General features: G+C 30.1%; 1 protein-coding gene across 4 annotated transcripts in view; it reads right to left on the minus strand.

The window, feature by feature from the left end:
- The window catches only part of LOC122505843 (5-hydroxytryptamine receptor 2A-like), an 837,584-nt gene that overhangs the window by 670,467 nt on the left and 142,749 nt on the right, over window positions 1–24,368 (minus strand). Inside the window, exon 1 of one of the 4 annotated variants that reach the window (XM_043617696.1) lies at window positions 9,128–9,376. The exons of the other annotated variants lie outside the window; for them this stretch is intronic. The gene's annotated coding sequence lies outside the window, so the exon portion shown is untranslated. Of the gene's footprint in view, window positions 1–9,127; window positions 9,377–24,368 lie in introns of those variants that run through there. 4 annotated transcript variants of the gene reach the window in all.

Here is a 24,368-nt window from a genome sequence, read left to right on the forward strand (position 1 = left end):
ACGTCAAAATTAGACAAAAAAATTGGAAAAATTTAAAATCAATTTTTTGTACTAAAAACTATTCTAGAACATATATAAAACATGATATGGTGTAGATTTTTCAAGAAAATTTAATAAAAATATATGTTTGAATTTCAAAAATTATTTTTCTTTTAATAATATTATTTCAAATTTTTTGAATTTTTTTGTCCAACTTTGAATAATGTAATCCAACTTTGACGTCATGCTTATTCCAAGTTAAAAATTACAGGTTAATGCCTATAAGTAATTCTTATTATGTAGAAAATGGTCTTTAAAATAAGCCTAAGATTATTAAAAAGCGTTCATTATTTTAGAAGTTATTCAAATTTTTGTAAAACATTGAAAATGACGATTTTTAAGAATATCTTCTACAAATTTTGGCCAAATGACTTCTGCAAGGTCTTATTCTTTTCAAAATTTTATCGTCTTTCAAAATATAAACCAAAAAAAATTTTACTTTTCATGAATTTTATGTTAAAAAATTTTTGTCATTCCTTTGAAAATGGGTGGACTCACAATTTCGGACGGTACTGTATGTGATTCAGTGAGTTTGGTGATTTCTGTAGTTAGTTTGGTTAAGGAGTCCACCAAAATTTGGTTTTTAAATTGCCATGGTTTAACTTTTATTTGCCAGGCTTTAACAATAACCACACGGAAATACTTCACTAACAAGTTAATAAAATTACTACACCACTTCACTTGCAAATCACAGTTTCATTCCTTTTCTCTTATTATACTTTGCAATTTTGAGAAAAAAAAGGAAATAATAATTAACCGAAAATTTGAAATACTCTTCTCAATTATTATTGATTTAAGAAATCACTTATAGTGTCAAAACTATTTATCTATAAATATGACAGCACATCAAAACACGTCTATACGGTATGCCGGCTCATGAGAGACTTCCCTAGTAAAATATTATATTTAAATATTCCATTGAATTTAACAGTTTCCAAAAAAATCGCAATTATTAACAAAATATGATTAACTAATATTACTTAATTATCATAACAATTAGAGCGCAATATTATTTCAAACATTCCACGACTCGAATAAACTAATCATTCAATCCTCATAAATCGTTAGATTAACTAAACAAATCAAACAAATTATAAAAATATTGTATCTCAATTTATCATTAAATAACAATAGATAAGGACTCATTTTGACAATTTTCCGAAATTCAGAAAAGTAAATGGGATAATTAACAAAAATTAATCAATCGTTAAACTCAAATCGATAAAATAATTCATCATGTGCGTTCCCGAAATAATGTTTTTAAGTAAAAAAAAAATTAGGTTTTAAGTCTAAGTATTATCCATAATTTCTGTCCAATTAACAAAAGAAAATTTCTCTTAAAAGAAAACTTTTCTCTTTAGAATTATCAAGCATGATTTCACATCATGACAAATGCAAATCACAAAATATCGGAAAAGCACATAGAAAAAAAGTCACTGAAATTTGACACATTAAATAATAATCGAAATTTTATCTGACATTTTTCTGAAATATTCGTAATTTTCAAACACTCAACGACTTTAAATTTCTATTATTCGGTAAATTCGAACATTACACCGATTTTACCGGCAAATCACAAGTTTCCCAACTATAGCAAATTTAATCAATTCATGTTTCAGAAAAATACGCGAAAATTAAACATCTCAACGGAAAAATATAACGAAAAAAATAATTAAGCGAGTCATTTACAAATTTAAATCAATATCAGAACAATAATAATTGGTCTTATGATTATGAATTTTACAAGATTATAATATACCGGCATATAGCCGACATATTTCCCAACACATGGTCGGATTCAATTTTTCTATTCGTCATTTTATGACTGAAAAAGTGAATCCGAAACAAAATGAGAAATCAGAATAACAAAACTAACTCACCAAAATAATTTTGATTAATGAGATGAGGGCATCTATATAATTCATCTCTCTCAAATTAAAGATTCGATAATAAAAATCAATTATGGGTTCTGCCTGGCGTCACGATTTTACAGAGTGTTTTCTTAATACAAAAAAATTAAGAAAGAACCGAGAATATGAAAAAGAGTGGAAAATCAATAGCGCGGAACTCATTCAAATTTGATTTCACTAATAATCGATTTAATGTTTTTGGTAGATATTTCCAATAATTTTAGGATTTAAACGGCAATAAATATTTGTTTTTGAATCCTCGGATACGAATAGGCAATCCACTTAGCGTTTCTGGCGTAACTGAATTTTCTTCCATCATAACCTCTAAAACTTGGTGTGAGTTTTCACGATCTAACCCCATCAAAGACCGTAGTTAATCAAAGAACGGGGTGATATCGTTGTCGTCGACTACAACGTTATCAATCATAACGAAATATTGCTGTTCATAGAATTTATTCGATCAGCTGTGCGAATCTCGTTCTCCGGTTGCGAGCAATGTCATAACAAAACATGTGCTTAACCTCGAATTTCGCCCAAGTCATAAAGTTGAGCTTCCATCCTCGGTAAATCAGCAAACAATTGTCCAAAATCTCTTTATCATGCTCATCTATTACACGTTCGAGTCTTGCATAAATAAATGATAATTTTACAATTAAGGTTGTTGTAACGAATTGTTCTTAATCACGGTGATTTCTCTTGTTTTGACAGATTTTTTGATTGACAGATTGACATTATAATTTGGGTTGACAGGTCCGACTCGTCTTTCGAAAATTTATTTATTTTATTTAGTAACTATATACGGGCTTACAAAGAAAAAATGCCCTTCAGTACAAATAGTACTTAGAATTAAATATAAACTTGTATAAAAAAAGAGAATGTCTAGTGAGACAATAATAAAAAATAACAATAAGTGTAAGTTTTGAGCTAGGTAGCTAATTGTTTACAAATCTTTAACCAACAAACGCAAAGCAGAAATGAAAGAAAATAATGGTAAGTTAAAGAAATCTAAGTCAGGACAAAAAGTATTAGCTTCACTGCAAATTCTATGGTAAATTGAATTTTCACCATATTTTTTTCTATGAAAATTGATTTTAAAAAGTTTAGTATTTCTAGATAATTTTGAAGGTGCTGAAAAATGTATGTTCGCAAGAATCTCAGAACAGTCCACATAATTGTTAAGTACTCGATGCAAAAAAATTAAACCCGAATACAGAAAAATTATGAGATTTTTGGTATATTAAACAATTCCCTCAGGTCAGAATAGTCACGATTTGTTATGTCTCTAGTTATTTTTAATTGTTTTGGGAGAAAGTGAAGAAATTTTCTCATTTTTGTCTCTTGAATTTAACTTTTTTAAAAATCTAAAAAAATTTAGATAAAAGTTTTTTAAAAACATAGATATCTTCGTTCGAATTTCAGCTTTGAAATAAGCCTTCGAAAATTAAAAAAAATTAATCAGTCTTCGAGATATCATTAAAAATGTGAATCCGTGTTTCGACCGATTGGTCCATTGAAATTCAACTCTGACAACTCGATTAGAAAAAAGTCAAATGCTGTATAAACATGGACATAAAAAATATTCACGGCTACATCCACATCAACTTGATTAAGTACACTATACCAGTTAATATTATCCAAGTAAGTGCATATTGCATTATTAAAGTCATATTTGAAATGACATGTTGATTCATTTCTTAAGGATGATAACAAAACATTAGTATGAATTTTTAATAATAATGGAGAATGATAATTATCAATTGTGAGGATTGTATCTTGTGCTAAACATAAGCTAAAGTTAAAAGAATTACAAAAGACCAAATCAAGCAATGAGCCAAACATATTGAAGTATTGATTAACTTGACTTAAATTTAGAAAATCTATACTATCAGAGACAATGTTTTCAATTATTATTGAATGTACCTGCAAATTACCACAATTCACACACGATGGACCAGTGCCATGTACAGTATTCCACTTCACAAACGGCATATTAAAATCCCCAAGAATGTAAATCACAGCAGAAGGAAATTGATCCTGAATATTTCAAGAGCTCTGCTCATGGCAATAGAATCATCCACCATCAAGTAAGGTGTAAGATAAAAAGAACCAATTATATATATAAAATAGATTTAAATGAAAACTTGATAAATAAATGTTCAATTGAAGTATATTTATTAGGAAGAAGTGTCACATGTAAATGTATGCTTGATGCAATAAGAACTCCACCTCCACGTAGATTATCGCTTGATAAACTGCATCTGTCGCATCGAAATACATTATAATCGTATAAACCAAGTTCAGAAGAATTAAATCTATCATTAAGCCATGATTCTGTAAAGACCAAAATGTCATATGATGACAATATAGCAGAATGGCGAAGCGTATGTAATTTCGTTCGAAGGCCTCTGACGTTTTGGTAGTAAACAGAAATGTCAAAATGAGAATAATCGATAACAGCTGTAGAGGGAACTGAACTCCCTGCACCAACACATGTAAGATCGTTGATACAAGATACATAACTGTCTTGGTCCGAACACTCACACTGAGATTAGTCAGATAACACAGAACTAGTGTGGTAGAGAAACGAAAGATGTAAAATCAAAATTATTTAATTTATAGCTATTGCAATTGTCAACTTTTTGAATAAAGGTTTTTGTTTTATAATCACTGGATTGCCGTTTATAAACACCAACTTTAAATCCACTTCCCCACCATGAAGACAGCAGCGAGTTCGCTCCTTTTCTCCGTTATCTCTTCTAGCTACATCTTTGTCTTGTCTGGAGTAAGCCACATGCTTTTGAGAAAGTGAGACTGAGACACATTTACTTTGGCAGCTAAAAACATTTGATGGACTGCTCGTGCCTTCTCCTCTGTCGCATAGATAATTTTTACCGGGCGAGGTTTCTGCTGCTGCATCTGTGTATAAATACCCAGTCTATGTACTTTATTTTCCTCAAGTTGGCAGATTGACATCATAATTTGGGTTGACAGGTCGGACTTGTCTTTCGGAAATATTGCGTATTGGTTTTCGTGAAATTAAAATTGAATAGTTACTGTGAAGGATGATTTCCGAGTGTTTTATCAGCAAATAATTCCATGGTTCTTGGTTTGGCTCGTTCAAAAATACATAAAATAGAAAGAAAATACAGCAATACAAAATAATAATAAAAAAATCGCAATCGATCGTGGAATGTTTCATTGTTTCAATGATATCGGGCTGCTAGGGATTTAATTAATTCAGAAATCGGTGTAACTTGTGAACAAAAGGTAAATAATACAAAAAACGGAAGTTTTTAGACTTGCAAAATTTGCAACGTCACAAAGGATCGACCGTTTTCCTCCTGACAAACCTAACCATTATCCTAGTTCCAATAGCAGCCTATGGATCATACCCACCTTCAGGGATTTCCGATGGGCAGCAGTTACAAATTACCCCGCTGCCTGTTAGCAGTGGGATATATTATGAGCATCTTGGTACCATAAAAAGATTCGTGACCAATTGGAGAGTGACCATCTTTCTGGACATACACTACCGGCGGAAATTGTGCGAACGCTAACATCTCGAGCTATTAAAAAACACATCCGCACAGAAAGAGTGATAACTCTGTTAAAAATGAATCTAGATGCTTTTTTCAAATTGCATTAGAAAGCTTATTAAATTTCCAATGAAATGATACTATTTTAAGTTGTATTGCATAAATAGGAAGCGCGATATGATGTTTTGAAGACAAAAAAAAATTCTATACTTTTTCGGAATTTCTTACCCTTACTTTGACTCCTGGCAAAATTTATAAAAGTTGATGAAAAAATTGTTACTTTCACAGACTATTCCTTGTAACCTAAGCTTTAAATAGAGACCAAGAACAACAAAAAATATTTACGGGTTTCCGAAATATTACAAAAAAAGTAGGACCGTGAGAAGCAAAATTTTCAATCATCGATTTCTCTAATTCGCCGTTGAGTAAAATGCGTGTCTGTGAAAAAATTGTCGAAAGTTAATTTTACCAAGTACATTCTTACTGAGGTCTACTTTTTAAATATCATTATATAATAAATTAAATTAAAAATGGATCCCAGTAAGAATGTATTTGGTAAAATTAATTTTCGACACTTTTTTCACAGCCACGCAATTGACTCAACGGCGAATTAGAGAAATCGATGATTGAAAATTTTGCTTCTCACGGTCCGACTCCTTTTGTAATATTTCCGGAACTCGTTAATATTTTTAGCTGTACTTGGTCTCTATAAAAGCTTAGGTTACAAGGAATAGTCTGTGAAAGTAACAATTTTTTTCACCAAATTTTCTAAATTTTGCCAGGAGTCAAAGTAAGGGTAAGAAATTCCGAAAAAGAATAGAATTATTTTTTTGTCTTCAAAACATGATATTGCACTTTCTATTTATGCAATACAACTTAAAATAGTGGCATTTCATTGGAAATTTAATAAGCTTTCCAATGCAATTTAAAAAAGCATCTAGCTTCATTTTTAACGGAGTTATCACTCTTTCAGTGCCCAAATCAAAAAACACGGCGCCCTAATAAATAACATTAATAAAAAACTGGACCTCATAATTGATAATCAAGAGAATCGACCTGCGACCAAAGTCGAGTTAGAAGAAAGGGATGTAATATTTAACCTACTAAGAGCATTAAAGACAGGACTGGGCCACAACATCCAAATCACACAAACCATGCTGGAAGCAGTCTATACGGCCAGGCAAGGAAAACTGCACCCTGTGCTGATTTAATATAAACTGGAGCCTATCCTACGCGACATCCAGGATCATCTCACTGAAGTACAGTTCCCGCTACCTGGACCTGCAGTTAGCATTAACGAATTAATACTGATCTCCACCGTCACCATTTTATTTGTCGATCACCAACTAAGGATCCTTGTTGACATCCCTCTGCTGGAAAAATATAACTATCAGGCATTGAGAATGCATCCCCTCACAACCGTCCAGGGGGAAATGTGAAATAAAACAATAAGAGCTTATATTAAGACTAAACATAATTACCTTATTATTGATGAAGAACAGCACACCTATCTTCTACTCACGGAGCAAGACTGGAAATCCTGCAAATCAACAACATCATTACCACGCCTGTTTGAATGGGGTTCCCATGTACGAACTGAAGGAGAGACCAGCCTGTTAACCTATGCTTTTGATTAATCCCACCATCGACGATTTGAAATCCTGCAAGATTCATATCACTACTAATCCTGAGTCTTTTTGGAAGCCCCTAACCACTTTATCTAGTTGGCTGTATTCTTTTTCTAAGATGGAGGATGTGGTGATCATTTGTCACTGATTCCCGGTCATTTTCCCGAATGGCATTTCCCGATTGACCTTTTTCCCGAATAATTTTTTTCCCGAATTAATATGTTCCCGAATGATTTTTTTGTCGAATAGTTTATTTTCCCGAATAATTTTTTTCCCGAATTACTATGTTCCCGAATGATTTCTTTGTCGAATAGTTTATTTTCCCGAATAATTTTTTTCGAATATATTATTTCCTGAATGAGATATTTTGCAGCATTATTTTTTACAAATGTATTTATTAGAATGTATTTATTTGATAAAAAATAAAAATATATATAAATTATATAAAATAAAAAAATTATAAAAATATAAAGCGATTATAAAACAATATTATATAAAATAAAAAAATTATAAAAATATAAAGCGATTATAAAACAATATTATGGGCTATGGCACGCAAATACTCCAATCTTTCGGTGGTTCCGTAGTTCTCTACTATATTCCGTAGTCGATTTTGGTTGTCGTACCATTTTCTTTTTGGCGCAACCTTTAAAACCCTACCCATGGCCAACTCTACAAGACAAATCTCAGTGTCTCCTTGTTCTTTTTGTATCTCCAGTAGAGCGGAATAAAGATCAGGATGATCTTTTCCCATTAATCGTCGAAACCTGTTGTGCCAGCCTTCGCTGACATTATTTGTCCTGTGCAAACCACGTAGAGTAGCGTCATAAACATTCCAAAAGGTGATAGGATACCGGGGTGCGACAGCTTTAACTCGTCCCCGTCCACGTGCTGGTTTACCAATTACGTAGTATTCTCCAAAGTAATTGACAACATCGTCAAGTTCTTCTGGTGCTCTTTCCTTTACTAAGTTAAAAGCGTCGACAACATCGATTTCCGGGACAAAAGCCAAAGCAAGAAGCATATGTGCATAAACCTTAATTTCCCGATCTGGTGCATCGTACATACTCTGCAAGCCAACACTTTGTATTTTTCGATATCCCGACTGCCCTAAATGAAAAAAACACCCAGCCAGAATTGCATCAGGAAAAACTTCGGAGCAGGCAATTATTATTGCTTTTTCGAAATCGCTCATTATCCTATTTGGAGAAATATTCTCAATGCCAAAACGTTCTGCTCCACGAAGAACAGCACGAAGCACAGCAGCATATTGATTTGCTTCTTTAGAGGTCATCAAGGCAAAGACGAAAGGTAGCTTGAGGCAAGCATTTCAAGATTGCGCCGAGTCCCGAAAACAAGAACTCTGCCTTCATCGAGATCATCACTGTTCCGCGAGTCATATAAAAGAAATTGATCCCCGGTTAACGTTTTTTGAAAACGGTCAGGAATCTCTTCCAACTCATCTAGAGATTTAGGGTTAGTTGGAAGATGCCGCCGACGAACTCTCCTCAGTGATTTTGTGATGCTGCTTCGTTCTGGAAGTTGGCTTAATACTCCAGCTGACAGGCCTTCCAGTTCAGTTCGCACAATTCCAGAAGGCGGTCGTTCCGGATGTTCTTCGGCACGCCGTTTAAGATTTGTCGTAACGATGAGAGCTTCAGCCTCTTCTCGATTCGGAGCATGATCGTGTTCGCATACATCGGGACCTATTATTTTATTTTATTATTTTATTTTTTTTATTATTATTTTTTTTTATTATTATTTTTTTTTATTTATTTATTTTTTATTTATTTATTTTTTTTATTTTTTATTTTTTTTTATTTTATTTTATTTTATTTTATTTTTTTTTTATTTTTTTATATTCTATATTTATTTGATCTTTTTTGTATTTCATGTTACGCAGGTTAATTTTTGCAAATGGTTAATTTTGAAAGTAATATTAGAATCATAACCATAAATAAGACCAATATAGAATACACTGAAAGCAATAATATAAATAATCGAATAAACTTACCTTTGATAATAATTAACTCTCCATTAATCCATTTTGTTATGGCTCTGGCATTACATTCTTTAACTCAAAGACGCTTGCAATCCCAATAAGTATTGGGGTTGATTACTGTGGGTTTTTTCGATCGTAAATATATGAATCCACCAATAATTAATTTCGTGTCTTGAACTATTTTCGCGTCCATATTTTAAAATTTTTAAAATATTATTCTTATAACTTCCAAAAAAGCAAAAATTGACGTCTAAAACAATAGTAATTAATAATATAAATAGGTTTAATGTTACCATAGCAACGACCGTAAAAAATTAATTTTTGTAATTCTTACGAATACAATAATTCAAAAAAGATAATTCGTGAAAAAATTTTTCGGGAAATAAATTATTCGGGAGAAAAATAATTCGGGAAATTAATTATTCGGGAAAAAAATAATTCGGGAAAATAGATTCGGGAAAATGGTTATCGGGAAAATAGTTATTCGGGAAAATCGTCATTCGGGAACTCTCATTCGGAAAAATGGGCAGGAACGTTTGTCACTCTATAACCCCTATAAAAATCAACCTCAATGGAACTGGAATCCCATCACATCAGCATTTTCAGAAAAGGCAGACGATCTTTGTCGGATATCCTCTGTAATTGTATTAGAAATGTATCTACATAATTTTAATGAATTCACTATTTTACATTATGAAAATATGACATTAAATTCGTAGTTAGCGAGGTTAAAAACCTCTGAGTAACATGTTTCGATCAAATCCAATCGATTTTTTAAAATTTGTCCGCCATATTTAAACCGTCATTTTGAATATTGAAATTCTGACTTCAAATTTGTAATCAGCGATACCGAAAACCCTCGAGTAACATGATTCGATCAAATTCAATCGATTTTTTAAAGTTTGTCCAACATATTTGTTCCGCCATTTTGAATTTTGTAAATCTGACTTCAAATTCGTAATCAGCGACCCCGAAAACCCCTAAGTTCCATGCTTCAAGCAAATTTGATCAATTTTTTACAAGCTTTCCGCCATTTTTAATCCGCCATTTTGTTTTTCAATTTGGGGCACAAGGCATTCTAAAGGTATTTATTTAATATAAATTTTCCACATTTTGAAATTTTTTTTAATTAAAACCTATTTTGGGCAGAGGGGTGGCTCACTTGACGTGGAATGACACATAAATAATAATAATAAATTCAAAATAATTATAAGTATCGTAATAATAATAATTATTATTATAAATAATAATAAAATAATAATTACAATAGTAATATCAACATTCTTAGAAACTATATTTAGCAGGATATTTGAAATTTTAAAATTCTCCACTTTGATTTAATTTTAAAATTTCTTTGAAAATAAAGTAATAATAATAATTAGATTTAGTTGTAGTTTCGACTAGAAAATAATAATAACTGCAAAAGAAAATTTTTTATAATATTCAAATAACCGAATTATCATTTCTAAAAATTATTATTTTTTATATTTCTTATTTACACTAATATTTTCATTTTCGAAATTTCAATTTTGATAAATATTATTTTATAGATTTGTTAATAATTATAATAATTATGTTCCCAAATTATTATTCAATATAATTTTAATATTACCGAATTACCAATTCTTGAAAAATTTATTGTTCCTAATAATATTTTTTTATAATGTGTAAATGTTCTAAATTCTAAAGTCTCTAAATTTTATTTTATCGAAATATCATTTGTTATAAAACTTTTTTCTTATAAATGTTTTTCAAAATAATTTTAACTTTTTCGAATTAACATTACGCATAATTTTCTTTACTCCTAATCATTCTTCTTTATAATTACTATATTTTCTAACTTGTATTTTTTCTAACTATAACTTTACCGAATTGTCACTTCTCATAATTATTATTATATCGATATAGTATTTTTCAAAACTTTTGTTATATCTAATAATTTTTTTATGATTTTCTTTATTGTATAATAACCAATTTTTATAATTTTATTTTATTCGAATAATTATTTCGTATAATTTTTTTCTTACCGAAATTATATTTTAAATAATTTTTTATTAATCGATTTTTTATTTTTCCTAATATTTTTTATTCCAAATAATTCTTTTTCATAATTTTTATATTTCCTTATTCGTATTTTACATAAATCCATTTTTTCTAAGATTTATATTATCTAATTTATTATTTTCCTAACCTATAAATGTCATAATAAGAATTGCTCCGAATAGTTATTTCACCTACAGAATATCCGGTTTCGACGTTTCCCATCTCTGAAGAATATGGCGCCAAATTTGAAAAAAGTTTATTATTTTATTATTTAAAAATTATTAATTATTACAAATATTGTTTAAAACAATTAACTACGCTAAATATCATTGGGAAAATTGTTTTTAACAATATTTCAGACCTGAGAAACAGGGAGAAAGGGTTTAAATACTAAAAACAAATTTTATTGTTTAAACAAATTAACCTAAAATTCATAATTTTTATTTTTAGTAGTTTTTTTTTAAAGTTTACTATTTTGAGCACAAAAAATGTTCAGAACAATTTTTTGTAACTCAAAGCAAGAAAAAGTTATTTTCAAAATACAAAAATTTTACAAAAATTTTTTAATGCAAATATCTAGAAAAATAAAAATAATTTTTTATTGTTACTTAGTATACTTCATTAGGACCCTTATCACTCTCAATTCTCATAATATGAGAAAAATCTGAGACATCATATGTCGTTTTCATATGAAACACCCCTTATAAGAAAAAAGTTTTATAACAAATGATATTTCGAAAAAATAAAATTTAGAAACTTTAATATATGGAACATTTACACATTATAAAAAAATATTATTAGGAACAATAAATTTTTTAAGAATTGGTAATTCGGTAATATTTAAATTATATTGAATAATAATTCAGGAATATAATTATTATAATTTTATTAACAATTATATTAAGAAATCTATAAAATAATATTTATCAAAATTGACATTTCGAAAATAAAAATATTAGTGTAAATAAGAAATATAAAAAATAATAATTTTTACAAATGATAATTCAGTTATTTGAAGATTATAAAAAATTTTCTTTTGCAGTATTAAACATTCTGTTAATTAGTCATTCAAAAAAAAAATGTTTTTGACAATTATTTTTTCGATTAAATAAATTATAATTAATTCTTATTAGATAAAAAGAATTTCGATAAAATAAAGATTCGGAAAATAAAAATTGGAGAGTTTTCATGCGCCTCCCCAAGTAACCAATTTCAAGCGAATCCGATGAAGTTTTGAAAAAAGTGTTCGCCATATTGGATTCGCTATTTTGTATTTTTGAAAACTACTATCATATTTGTAATCAGCGACCCCAAAAACCCCTGAGTATAATCAGTTTTAAGTGAATCCGATGAAGTTTTGAAAAAACTGTCCGCCATATTGGATTCGACATTTTGAATTTTTAAAAACTACTATCATATTCATAATCAGAGACCCGAAAAACCCCCGAGTAACCAGTTTCAAGTGAATCCGATAATGTTCTGAAAAAAGTGTCTGCCATATTGGATTCGCCATTTTGAATTTTTGAAAACTACCATCACGTTTATAACCGGCGACCCCAAAAACCCTTGAGTAAGAAGTTTCAAGTGAATCTATCAAGTGATTAAAAAAATATGCTCTTGCTATATATTAGGTACTTATTAAAAAGTGAACTTTAAACGCCATTTTTGATCCGCCATTTTGTTTTTTTTTTAATTTTTATTGTTCTACATTTTAGGTTAGATATTTTTGACGCGATATTTTTACCTTTGAGACGTATTTCTTTGTCATAAATATGAAAAAAAAGTTTATTTTTGAAAAAAAATCTTTAAAAAATTTCGGTTTTTATTAAATAACTATGTAATTTGTTTATTTATAAATTTTTAATATTTTTTATTGCAGCATTTGAAAGAGCGGTTTCTGAGCTTTAAGAAATGTCTATTGCAACATTTTTAACATTCCGTTTTCACACTAAATATTTCTGCCAAAGTTAATGTAAAATTTGATTTGCGCGATGAGGTTTTGCAACTTTAAAAGATTATGAGCCACGAAAATCAAAAGATGTTGATATGAAAGTAAAGATTATTTTGAAAGACGACACACCCGTATATCAAAATGCATGTCGGTTATCGTATAAAGAAAAAGCGGATGTTCAAAAACAAATTGAAGAATGGATAAGATTGAAAATTATTAGTTTCAAATTCGGATTATGCAAGCCCTATTACAATAAAAGGGAAAAGGTTTGGTTGTGGACACCCCCGCAGAACTTTTGACAGAAATGAGATTTTTCTAATCTGACAAATGTCACGTGTGTGTAATGATAAGCTTGTAGCTATAGCAATAGTAGTAACTGTGCAGTTGAGGTTTAGTGTGAGAAATCTTATATGTCCTTACATGGGGAGGAAGTAATGTCAAAATTAGATAAAATCATCCTTACGTAGTTAATGAATCGTTACTTAGTTAATTTTTTTGAATTTTTATTTGATTTTTCAAGAGTGCCCACAACCGAACCAAAATTTTCTTTGTTAGAAAAATGCCCACTTTATTGAATTTTTAATAAAATTTTTCTAGTCAATGGAATCAATTTAGTTTCTTTATCAGTAGTTAGCTAAGGTCCCTAGCTTTAAATACATATACATATGTTTGCTTAATATCTACAAGGACACAAATTATGAGTCAAAAACGAAACTATGCCCACAACCGAACCTCTTCCCTAGTAAAAAAGACGGGACAATTGGAATTTGTATTGATTATAGATTATTAAATAATCAAGTAGTAAATCCAGATGTTCATTACATGAACATTTTGCTTCCTCTTTACGATCATCAAAAAAAAATTTGCTACCTCGTGGAGGAAGCATAAACGACAAGTATATTTAATTTTTAAATCATTTTACCTCTTTAATGGCCAGTGGTACACATATGTACCACCTACTTCAGTAAATCATAACTTTCTTAAAACTTAACGGATCAACTCCGCTAAGGTCTCATTTTGAAGGGGTGAGCGAAAGTAACAAATACATATGAATGCCATTTTACAAAATACTACCCTTTATGAAATACACCCCTTCAAAAAACGCAACAAATTTAAAAAAGGTTTAAATTCAAAAAAAAAATTTTTTCGGCTTTCGAAGTAACATATGTTTACAAATATTATAAACTTTGTAAAAAAAATTAATAACAAAATTTTACCTCAGGGTAAAAAAAACTACCCCAAAAAAACGAAACAATTAAAAAATCTGCCAAATTCGCCTAAAATTTGTTACTCGGGGGTTTTTGGGGTCGCTGTTTACGAATCCAATGTTAGTTTTTAAAAATTCAAAATGGCGGATCCAACATGGGGGACGATAAATTGAAAATTCATCAAATTCGTCTAAAAATTGTTACTTGGTGGTTATCGAGGTCGCTGAATACACACAAAAAAATATGGTAAATTTGACTACTTTTTTACTATTTCCTGTAGTTCCTATAGGCGCCCGTAACATTATTTAGTAAAATGAACTATGACAGAATAGTTAGTCTAACTGTAAAATGTAGTAATAAATACCATTTTTACAGTAAACTACTAAAACAGTTATCTTAACTATTTGTTGTTAGTCATACTAACTGCTTCATTTAGTTGCTGTAACTAAATTTTCATAGTTCCTATAGGCGCCCGTAACAAATTGTAGTTGTAACAACTGTAAAAAATAGTTAAATTAACTATTTAATGTAGTAAAATGAAATTATTTATTTGTTTTTTATTATTATTGAGGTCCATTTTTTTATATTTTCTCTTACCTATTTTTGTTCATATATAATTTATATATTAAATTCTTATACACCTAACAGAAAAAAATCCCTAAACGCCGGGGATTGAACGCACGACCCTAACATTCGAAAACCGATAACCTAACCACCTAACCACGCTCGCACGCTACGATGACTGGCATTGTACTTGAGGACATTCTTCTTAGATTCAGTCATAATAACTACTCCGTTTAGTTGCAGTAACTAATTTTTTAAGCTCAAGGACTTAGTTGAAATGTAGCCAGCATATGATTTTAAATGACTCAACGATAGTGCAGTAGTTAAAAGTACTGTTGAAAATAGTTATTTTCAGAATTTCTGTAGTAAAATTATCCACTTTTTACTAGTTATAAAAAAATTAAACTTACTATTTTCATATAGTAAAAATAACATAAAAATTGTTACTTTTATGACTTTTGTAGTTATAAAAATAAATGTTTCTTACCACCATAGAGATAAATTATTAAAAGCTAGTAAGAATTGGTTCTTTTAACTACATTAAACACAAAAATAACAAATTCCAGCGGTTGTTTTTACTCTTTGGAACAGTAAATTTTAATTTATTTTGCAAATAGCAAGAAATGGATATTTCTACTACAGAAATTCCGAGAATAACTATTTTTAACAGTACTTTTAACTACTGCACTATTGTTGAGTTATTCACAATCATAACGTGTAGTAGTAATTTTAACTACATAAAACCTACTATTCAATTTTAGTTCCACTAACTATGGAAGTTTAGTTGAAATGCTGCTGAATATGGTAGTTTTAACTATATTTTTTTAACTGCACATATGTGGATGTTTTTACCACTCACGTTTTTTCTCTGTAGAAAAAAATGATCTTTTCAACTGCATAAATAGTAAAGATAACTATTTTCAACAATTGATTTTACTATATGAAAACAGTAAATTTCTTTCTTTCTCTGCAACTAGTAAGAAATAGTTGTTTTAACTACATAAATCATAAAAGTAACAACTTTCAGAGGTTGTATTTACTATATAAAAACAGTAAGTCTCATTTTGTCTGCAACTAATACAAAATAGTTATTTTTGCTACCACAATAGTAAAATTAACTATTTTTAACAATAGTTTTTACTACTACACTATAGTTGAGCCATTTACAAGCATCTGTTAGTTATTTCAACTACGTAAAGTAGTTATTTTAACTACATAAAACCAACTACTTCATTTTGGTTCCACTAACTGAATAAGTATAGTTAAAATGCTGCTGAATATGGTAGTTTTAACTACTTTTTTTCTAACTACACAAATGTGGTTGTTTTTACCATTCGCATTTTTTCTGTATACGAATCCGATGTCAGTTTTCAAAAATTCAATATGGCGGATCCAACATGGCGGACGATAAACTTGAAAATCTACCAAATTCGCATAAAATTTGTTACTTGGCGGTTTTCGGGGTCGCTTATTACGAATCCGATGTCAGTTTTCAAAAATTCAAAATGGCGGATCCAATATGGCGGACAAAAAAATTAAAAAAATTTATGAGATTCGCCTGAATCTTGTTATGCAGTAGGGGTGGTTGCGAGGGGTGTGCTTACTAATATTATACATATCTGTGTCACTTAGAAACATTTTTTTTATAATTTAGAATCATTTAGAAGCTATAGATTTTTTTATCATTCACAAAAACTTTTATCAACAAGGGGTGGTTATTTGACCATAGGGTTGTTTTTAGAGGGTAGTTTATATTTACTATCATTACCTACACGGAGAGAAAAATAAGTGAGCCGTTTGATTTGTCAAGAGAGCGCTGTTTTCCCTTTATAAAGCACAGCAGTAGCGCCGAAAACGTCGAACGGTTATACTTTTTGAGGAGTATCGGTTCTCTTCTCCACACAAATAGAGCCGCTTACTTTCCAAAAAGTGTACCCGCTTTCCCCAAAAAGGAGAACCGTTCTCCCCTCGAGAGTAAGCAGCGTGCTTAACCTCAAGTTGAACGGCTGTTTCGCATTTAACGCAACCGCTCTACCGACAGGTAGAGCCGCTTACTTTTCTTTCTCTCCGTGTAGTCATCATAAAAATATTTTTTTGTATTTTCGAAACGTATAGAATCTATGGAAATTTTTTTAAATTATAATTAAAATTAATTATAATTAATTAATTAATTAATTATAATTATTTTTTATTTTTGAACAACCAGAGAATATTTATAAATAATTGTAAAGCAGACAGGAGCTAAAAAATATTTAATTCATCACTTAGATTAATTATCAATTTTTTGGGTAGTAATATACGTTATGGGTGGTTTTAAGGTGTGAAAAATGTTAAAAAAATGTTTTTCTCATATTGAATAATAGAATAATCGAATTTACGAAACATTATACATTTATAATAACGGCAAAAAACTCGACCATTAAACAGCCGGGTGATACAAAAACATTCCCGAAATAAGTTTTAAAAAATTTTAATTTTTCAATTAGTTATAAACAATTAAACTTTAAAGCACCTTTTTAGAAAATTTACTATTTCTTCGTTGTTTTTTGATAAAATTTTAAAATATTTGGCAGAAATGTACAAAAATACTGCCTTTATTAATAACAATACAAAATTTTAAAAATTCATAATTATTTATCCAAAATAAATTGTTAATTAATTAAACAATTAAAGTTTTAGTGTCTTCTAGACTAGTTACGAAAAAAATTTAAAAACTACTAAAATCTATTTTTTCTACACTTTAATTTACAAAAAAAATCTTAGTACCTTTAATAATTGAGCAAATGACATAATTTTAAAGAGGGGCGTGCAAGCGCTCGGGCCGGGCCGCGGCCGCTACGCTAGGACGCGTTGAGACACGATTGTTCTTGAAAAAACGTTAATTTAATACGCTTTTCTTATGATTTAATTTATATTAATTTTCCTTATTCCTTTTGCAATAATATTTAATTAACGTTAGTATTGTTTGAAAATATATTTATTGATTTTTTGTACAAGAGTAAAAATTCCTGAAGTGTAACAGCAAATTTTGAGATTCACTGTATTTACTTGGTAATACATGAAAGTTAAACATAATTATAAAATAATTAAATTTCACTTAGTTATAAACAATTGAAGTTTTATGCAGTGTTTTATTAAAAAATTAATATCTCGGAACAGAATAAACGAATGGTTATAAATTTTGGTATGTATACTCAGAAAATGATGTAGTTTCAAATAAAATAATTAAAAAATTTAATTGTTTCATTTTTGTAATTGTTACTGCAAATTTAATTGTTTATTTATAAAATAAACAATGTTCTTCGCCGTAGGAAGTTTTTTATAAACAAATTAACTTAACATATGAATTGTTCATTTGTTTATAGTCGAAATGGCATCGTTTCCTTCAAATCGTTCTAAAATTATGTTACCAATAATATTTATGGACATTTTTTATAGTTTATTATTTGTTAATGATATAAACAAATATAGTTAACAAATAAATTGTTAATTTGTTTATAGTGGAAATGGTATTTTTTCTGAACGTTTTAAAATTATGTTACCAATAATATTTTCATAGGCATTTTGTATAGCCATTTTTCCTATAATGAAGTGAAGAGTTCATTTTAAGTTAACTTTATTTGTTTCTATCATAAACAAATAATAAACTATGAAAAATGTCCATAAATATTATTGGTAACATAATTTTAGAACGATTAGAAAAAACCGAGAAAAACGATGCCATTTCGACTATAAACAAATAAACAAATGAATTCATTTGTTAAGTTAATTTGTTTATAACATTAATAAATAATATTTTTTAAACAATATTTATGTACAGCTGTTAATAGTGACTAAAGGATTTCCCTTTTATATTTTGTTGAAAGAATAAAAATTTATAAAGGTTGTAAATAGTTATTTTTAAAAGAAAATATTTTTTTTGACTCTTATACAATTACACAAAGAGCAAATACATATTGAATTCAATGTTGTGCTTATGCACCACATGTTATGTAAATGATTTTATTGTTAATGAATTTTTTTTCAGAAATAATAAAGTTTTCGAATTCAGAAATACTGAATTTTTGAATAGTGCGGGTTTTAAAATTTTTTTATACTCGCTAAAGTCGAGTTTCAGAGAACGGTAGCTGCTCTTGCACACGGCAAGCTCTGGTTCCCTCAATAAAACGGTCTCTTTTCCTCGAATAAAAAGACAACCTTGTCGGAAGTGCGTAGGACACTTGGACAAGTGAGAGGATTAAAAAAAATTTACGAAAACTGATGACGAATAATTAGGATGATGACTCAAAGTTAGAAAAAAAATTTAAAAAATGTGTTTATAAACCTATACATAAAGGATCAAGGTTTCAAGATTTTTTTAATAAGAATAGTTTTGAAAAAAAGTTTAATTTAAACAATTAAGATATTCAAATGAAAAATAAAGAATTGTAAAATTATAATTCTAAATAAATGTTACATCATATTCTTTTTAACGAATAATAGATTTAAATTAAATAAAATAAAAGCAGAATAAGGCGACGTAAGCATGCTATAGAAGAAATTTGATACTTTACTGAAACAATTTTATTTATGTTAATATCTTTATTTTTTTATAATAATTAATTTAAATTTATAAGCTTTTTTTGGTTTATAAACACAACCAGCAAGAATTAAAGAGAACAATTCCGTACAGCACAAGATATTCTACGGTTATCTAAATAACGTCCCAGTTAGATCCATAGATATCTTATGGATATTCCATCAAATATCCTAAGACAGGGAAATATAAAAATAACTAAATATAAATAAAATATAACCTCCAAATATAAATATTTTCAGAATTATCGAAAAAAAATCTGAGAAACGAAGAAGATACTGCAATTTACAGTGTAGCAGGTTTTTATAATTTCATATTTATATAATTTTTATTCTTATTCAATTTTAATATCTTTTATTTTTTTAGAACTGCTGCGCGGTATAATAAAGCCATTTCATCTTCTTTGTAAGAGACAAAAGCGCAAAAGGATATCTCGATACACTCTAAATTACGCCTTTTTACAAAATTTTAATTCTACACTTTCAAGTGAATTAGATTCCGAAACTTCAGATTCATCTTAAAACACTTTTGATAACGCATAGATATTGATGAAGGTAAAAATAATTTTAATTATGAAGACGAATTAAATATTAACGAAGTAAAGGAAGATATACGAACATTTCTTGGACGTTGGGCGACTCAAAATAAAATCTATTAAGAACCGTTAAGACAATTACTACATTATTTAAAAGAACATGATTGTTTTAGAGAAAGATTGCCAAAGGATCCTAGGACTTTGCTTCGCACTCTAAGATCAAATTGTATAAGGTAGAGTTTTACCCTTTTCAGACGTTTTTATAATCGGTTTATATTTTGGTTATGAAATGCCAAGTAATGCAGAAAATTTTCTTGACGATTTTCTATCGGAGACAGAAAGCATATGTTAGAATATTTTGAATTTCATAATAAACAGATTGTTTGTAAAATTCAAACAATTATATGCGACACTCCAGCGAAAGCATATATATCGAATGCTATGCACCATCCAGGTTTTAACAGCTGTCCTAAGTACGTAATCAGAGGCAAATGGCGAAATCATCAAGCCTGTTTTCCGTACTCGAATAGACGTCACAACAACCGAACAGATGCGAATATTCGCAATTATAAATACAAAAAACATCAAACAGGACCTTCTTGTTTGAAACGCATACCAAACTTTGATTTAATGAAAAAAAACCTTTCGATTATATGCATCTAGTTTGTTTGGGATGCATGCGAAAATTGTTGTACCTATGGACATTAGGTCGTTTTAAGCAAAAGTTGAGGAATTGGCAAATATTAAAAATCTCTAAACATCTGCTATGGCTAAGAAAATTTATTCCCCAGGAATTCGCGAGAAAACCTCGAGCACTTAAAAAAATAAAAAATTGGGAAGCAACGGAATTGAGAATGTTTCTTTTGTACATTGGCCCTGTAGTTTTAAAGGATGTTTTGCCTGACACTTTATATGATAATTTCATCACTTTTCATGTTGCCATACGAATTTTTTGTTGTACACCATTTTTAATAATGAATCGCTTTGCCGAATATGCTGATTCCTTGTTACGGCACTTTGTTGAAACTGTTGGTTTGTAGTATGGTGCCCACATTATCACTCACAACATGCATGGATTGATCCATTTGTTTGAAGATGTTTCACTTTTTGGCAAGCTTGATAATTTCAGTGCGTTTCTTTTTGAAAACTTTATGCAAGTCTTAAAAAAGTTTGTACACAAAAGTAAAAAACCATTACAACAAGCTATTAGGAGATATGCTGAAAGTAAGACATATCCAAAGGAACCGAAAACGATTCAAGAATCAAAATTTTCATTCAGTTTCCAGCACAATAATGGACCGCTTCTAGATAATTATTCTTCACCACAATTTTCAGTAATAACAACTAAGGAATTTAAACTTGATATACGAAAATTAAGCGACTTGTGTTGTGGCTTAGATTCTGGAGAAATTATTTTAATATCAAACATTGCTTACGACTTCAATTTAAACGTCTATTACGTCTTTTTGCACAAGTCCAAAAGACGTCCGCACAAAGACATCCTTAGGACGTCTTTTGAACAAGTGTGCCCACTGGGTATGAAAGCTTGGCCTGTTAACAAAATTATTAAAAAGTATATGATCATTTCGAGGAAAAATAAGGAATTTGTTGCATCAGCGTTGTTACATATGTAGTAATTCTAGAAGTATGTATTTTAGATACTGTTTAAATTATTCTTATTATCAATAAGTATGATCAAAAACCACGAAAATGTACCATTATATTTCGAATAAAGTCGTTCCAGCCTAAAAAATTGATACTTTTAGAAATGAATCTGTATGATCTCTGAAGAACGAAATGAAAAGAATTATATTAAAATATTTATTAATATTAATTTATTTATTAATCTGTTACATTGTTTTAGAAAAATCATTTCGAAAATATGTTGTGTCTACTTTAACGGAATTGAAATTTCAAATGAGTTCTACCATTGAAAAATTAGATGCTTTTAATATGCAATTAAGTGATTCTTTAAATAAAATGGAAAATAAAAACAACGATTCATTGCACAACGATATCGACTTTGGACAAATTTTACCTGTTAAATCTCTGGATGAATTACAAGATATTGAAGACAATTTAACAGACTCAACTTACTCAAAAAACATGGTTAGTTTTCAAATGAACATTGTTTTAATAAGTACAATTAAAAAAATATTATCTAAAATTCTCAATTTCAATTTGTTTTCTTCGAACATAGATATCTTTTTTGGTAACGCTCGGAGGACAAACATTAAAAGATAATGTATATACAATCTATATATGGGTGATTAAATTTAAAATGTCATTTTTGATCCTACTAACTTTGATTTTTCGATGTTGGATTTTGAACTTAACGATACTCTATTTTGGTTGACTATAATATATGATGGACAAAAATAATAGTGGTCGAGCAGGTGGAAGCAAATTTTAATTTTCACTAGGTGAAAAAAGATAGGCAGAAATGATAAGAAATTTTCTGTTTTCGTTTATTCTTTTCTCAAATAAATTCTTACAACTTTAAAAAGTTAAAATATTTCAAATTACAATAATGAATGTTTCAACATGACTTAAAAAATATTTGTAATTTGAAAAGAATATTTGTAATTAATAATAATAATTAATAATAATAATATTATATATTATATTATTATTATAATATATAATATTATAATATATATATATATATATATATATATATATATATATATTATATAATAATAATAATAATAATAATAATAATAATATTAATAATTAATAATTGTGAGGGTAAACTCTGTGAAGAGATACCAGGATGCACTCCCTTTGCGGAAACTTCCTGCTATCTTGGAGAGACACATCGACCTCCACGTCCGAACATACATGTTCACGTGCCCTTGGATATCACAGACGTCGCATCAATGCTCCGACAATGCTATAACGTTTATGTAACTAACGGAGGCGGTTCAGGGCCCACCCATCCTGGCCAGATGGTAGTACCCTGTTAAGGCCCGATTGTCCCTCGACACGGGACAAAGAAATAAAAAAAAATGAATGAAATGGACAAAATTTTAAATGAAATACTCCAAGTGGGTACCTCGAAAGAGGGTAATCCCACCACCGATTCTGATCGGGTGCAAGCCCCGATAGTCGGTGCAGATGGCTCCAAGGATTTTGGAGGGAGCCAAATAGATAGCCAGCTGACATGCTACGAATCAAATGTCGCAAATCAGTTCCTGGCTATTCCCGGGATTTTTAAGAGCGTGCACCAGGCATTCAAGCGCCAAAAGAACGTCAGTCGCGACATCCAGGATGGCGTGGCGGTTTTGGAGAGTGCGTTCTTAACAATTTGTAGGAATCTGCGTTTTATCCCTGAACCGTTCAGGGATCAGGAGCCATGGACTTCAACTGTGGGAACTCCAAGGCAAAAGAGGAGTGCTGCTGCAACTCTTGATAGTGCAGCAGCTACAGATTCTAATAAGGGAAAGAACGTAAATAAGCGCCCCAGAGAAGGTATTAGCCCGGATAAGAGTCCCCAACAAGTGACTCGGAGCGAAAAGAGGATTAAGCGAAAGGATGCTCCACCGCTTAATTCTGAGTCGCTAGTTGGAGAAAAAGAGGCGTCCTCAAGTAGTCCTAGCCAGACGTATGCTAAGACCGTCTTAAAAGAAGGAGCGGACAATAAGGACGGCTTTAAGGTTGTTGGAAAAAGAAGGGAACGGGCTACAAGAAAGAAGCCCCCAGGCGAGAAAACAGAGCTCTCAAAACGCCCTTTGAAGCTTAGAACCACGGAAGCGGTAAAGATCACGGCAAGAGACCCAAAATCTTATGAGGGTATCTTGCCGCTGATAAAATCAAAGGTTAAACCAGAAGACACTGGTACCGTGATTCATAAAATCAGGAGAACCTTTAAACAGGAGGTTCTTGTGATAGTGAAAAAGGGTGGAGATACCTTGAAGTTTGCGAAAGCACTGTCCTCGGCTCTGCATGGCGCCATGCCATATTAGGTCACTGCTCTCGTAAATAAAAGGTCTCTTGAGATCAAGGAGCTGGATGAAACCATGACGGAGGATGAGGTGATTTCAGTTCTGATAGATAAGCTGGGCAAACCTGATCTGAAGATAGAGTGCCACCTTTTGACGCGCTTTAGAAGTACTAAGGTGGCTCTAATCCGCTTAGCAAAAACAGAAAGTGACATTCTGCTTAAACTTGGCCGAATCAAAATCGGCTCGATAAATGCTCAAATTCGCGAGCATGTTGAAGTAGCTAGGTGCCAAAAGTGCCTAGGTTACGGACACAGAACCCTTTCTTGCAAAGGCCCCGACAGAAGTAAAAACTGTCGGAGATGCGGCGGTGAGGGACACCTCGCGAAGAGCTGTAACGTTAAGCCGAAGTGCCTTACTTGCTTGGACCTGGGG

The sequence above is a fragment of the Leptopilina heterotoma genome, unplaced genomic scaffold, assembly GCF_015476425.1.
Source record: "Leptopilina heterotoma isolate Lh14 unplaced genomic scaffold, ASM1547642v1 Lhet_377, whole genome shotgun sequence".
Taxonomy (NCBI): Eukaryota; Metazoa; Arthropoda; class Insecta; order Hymenoptera; family Figitidae; genus Leptopilina; species Leptopilina heterotoma.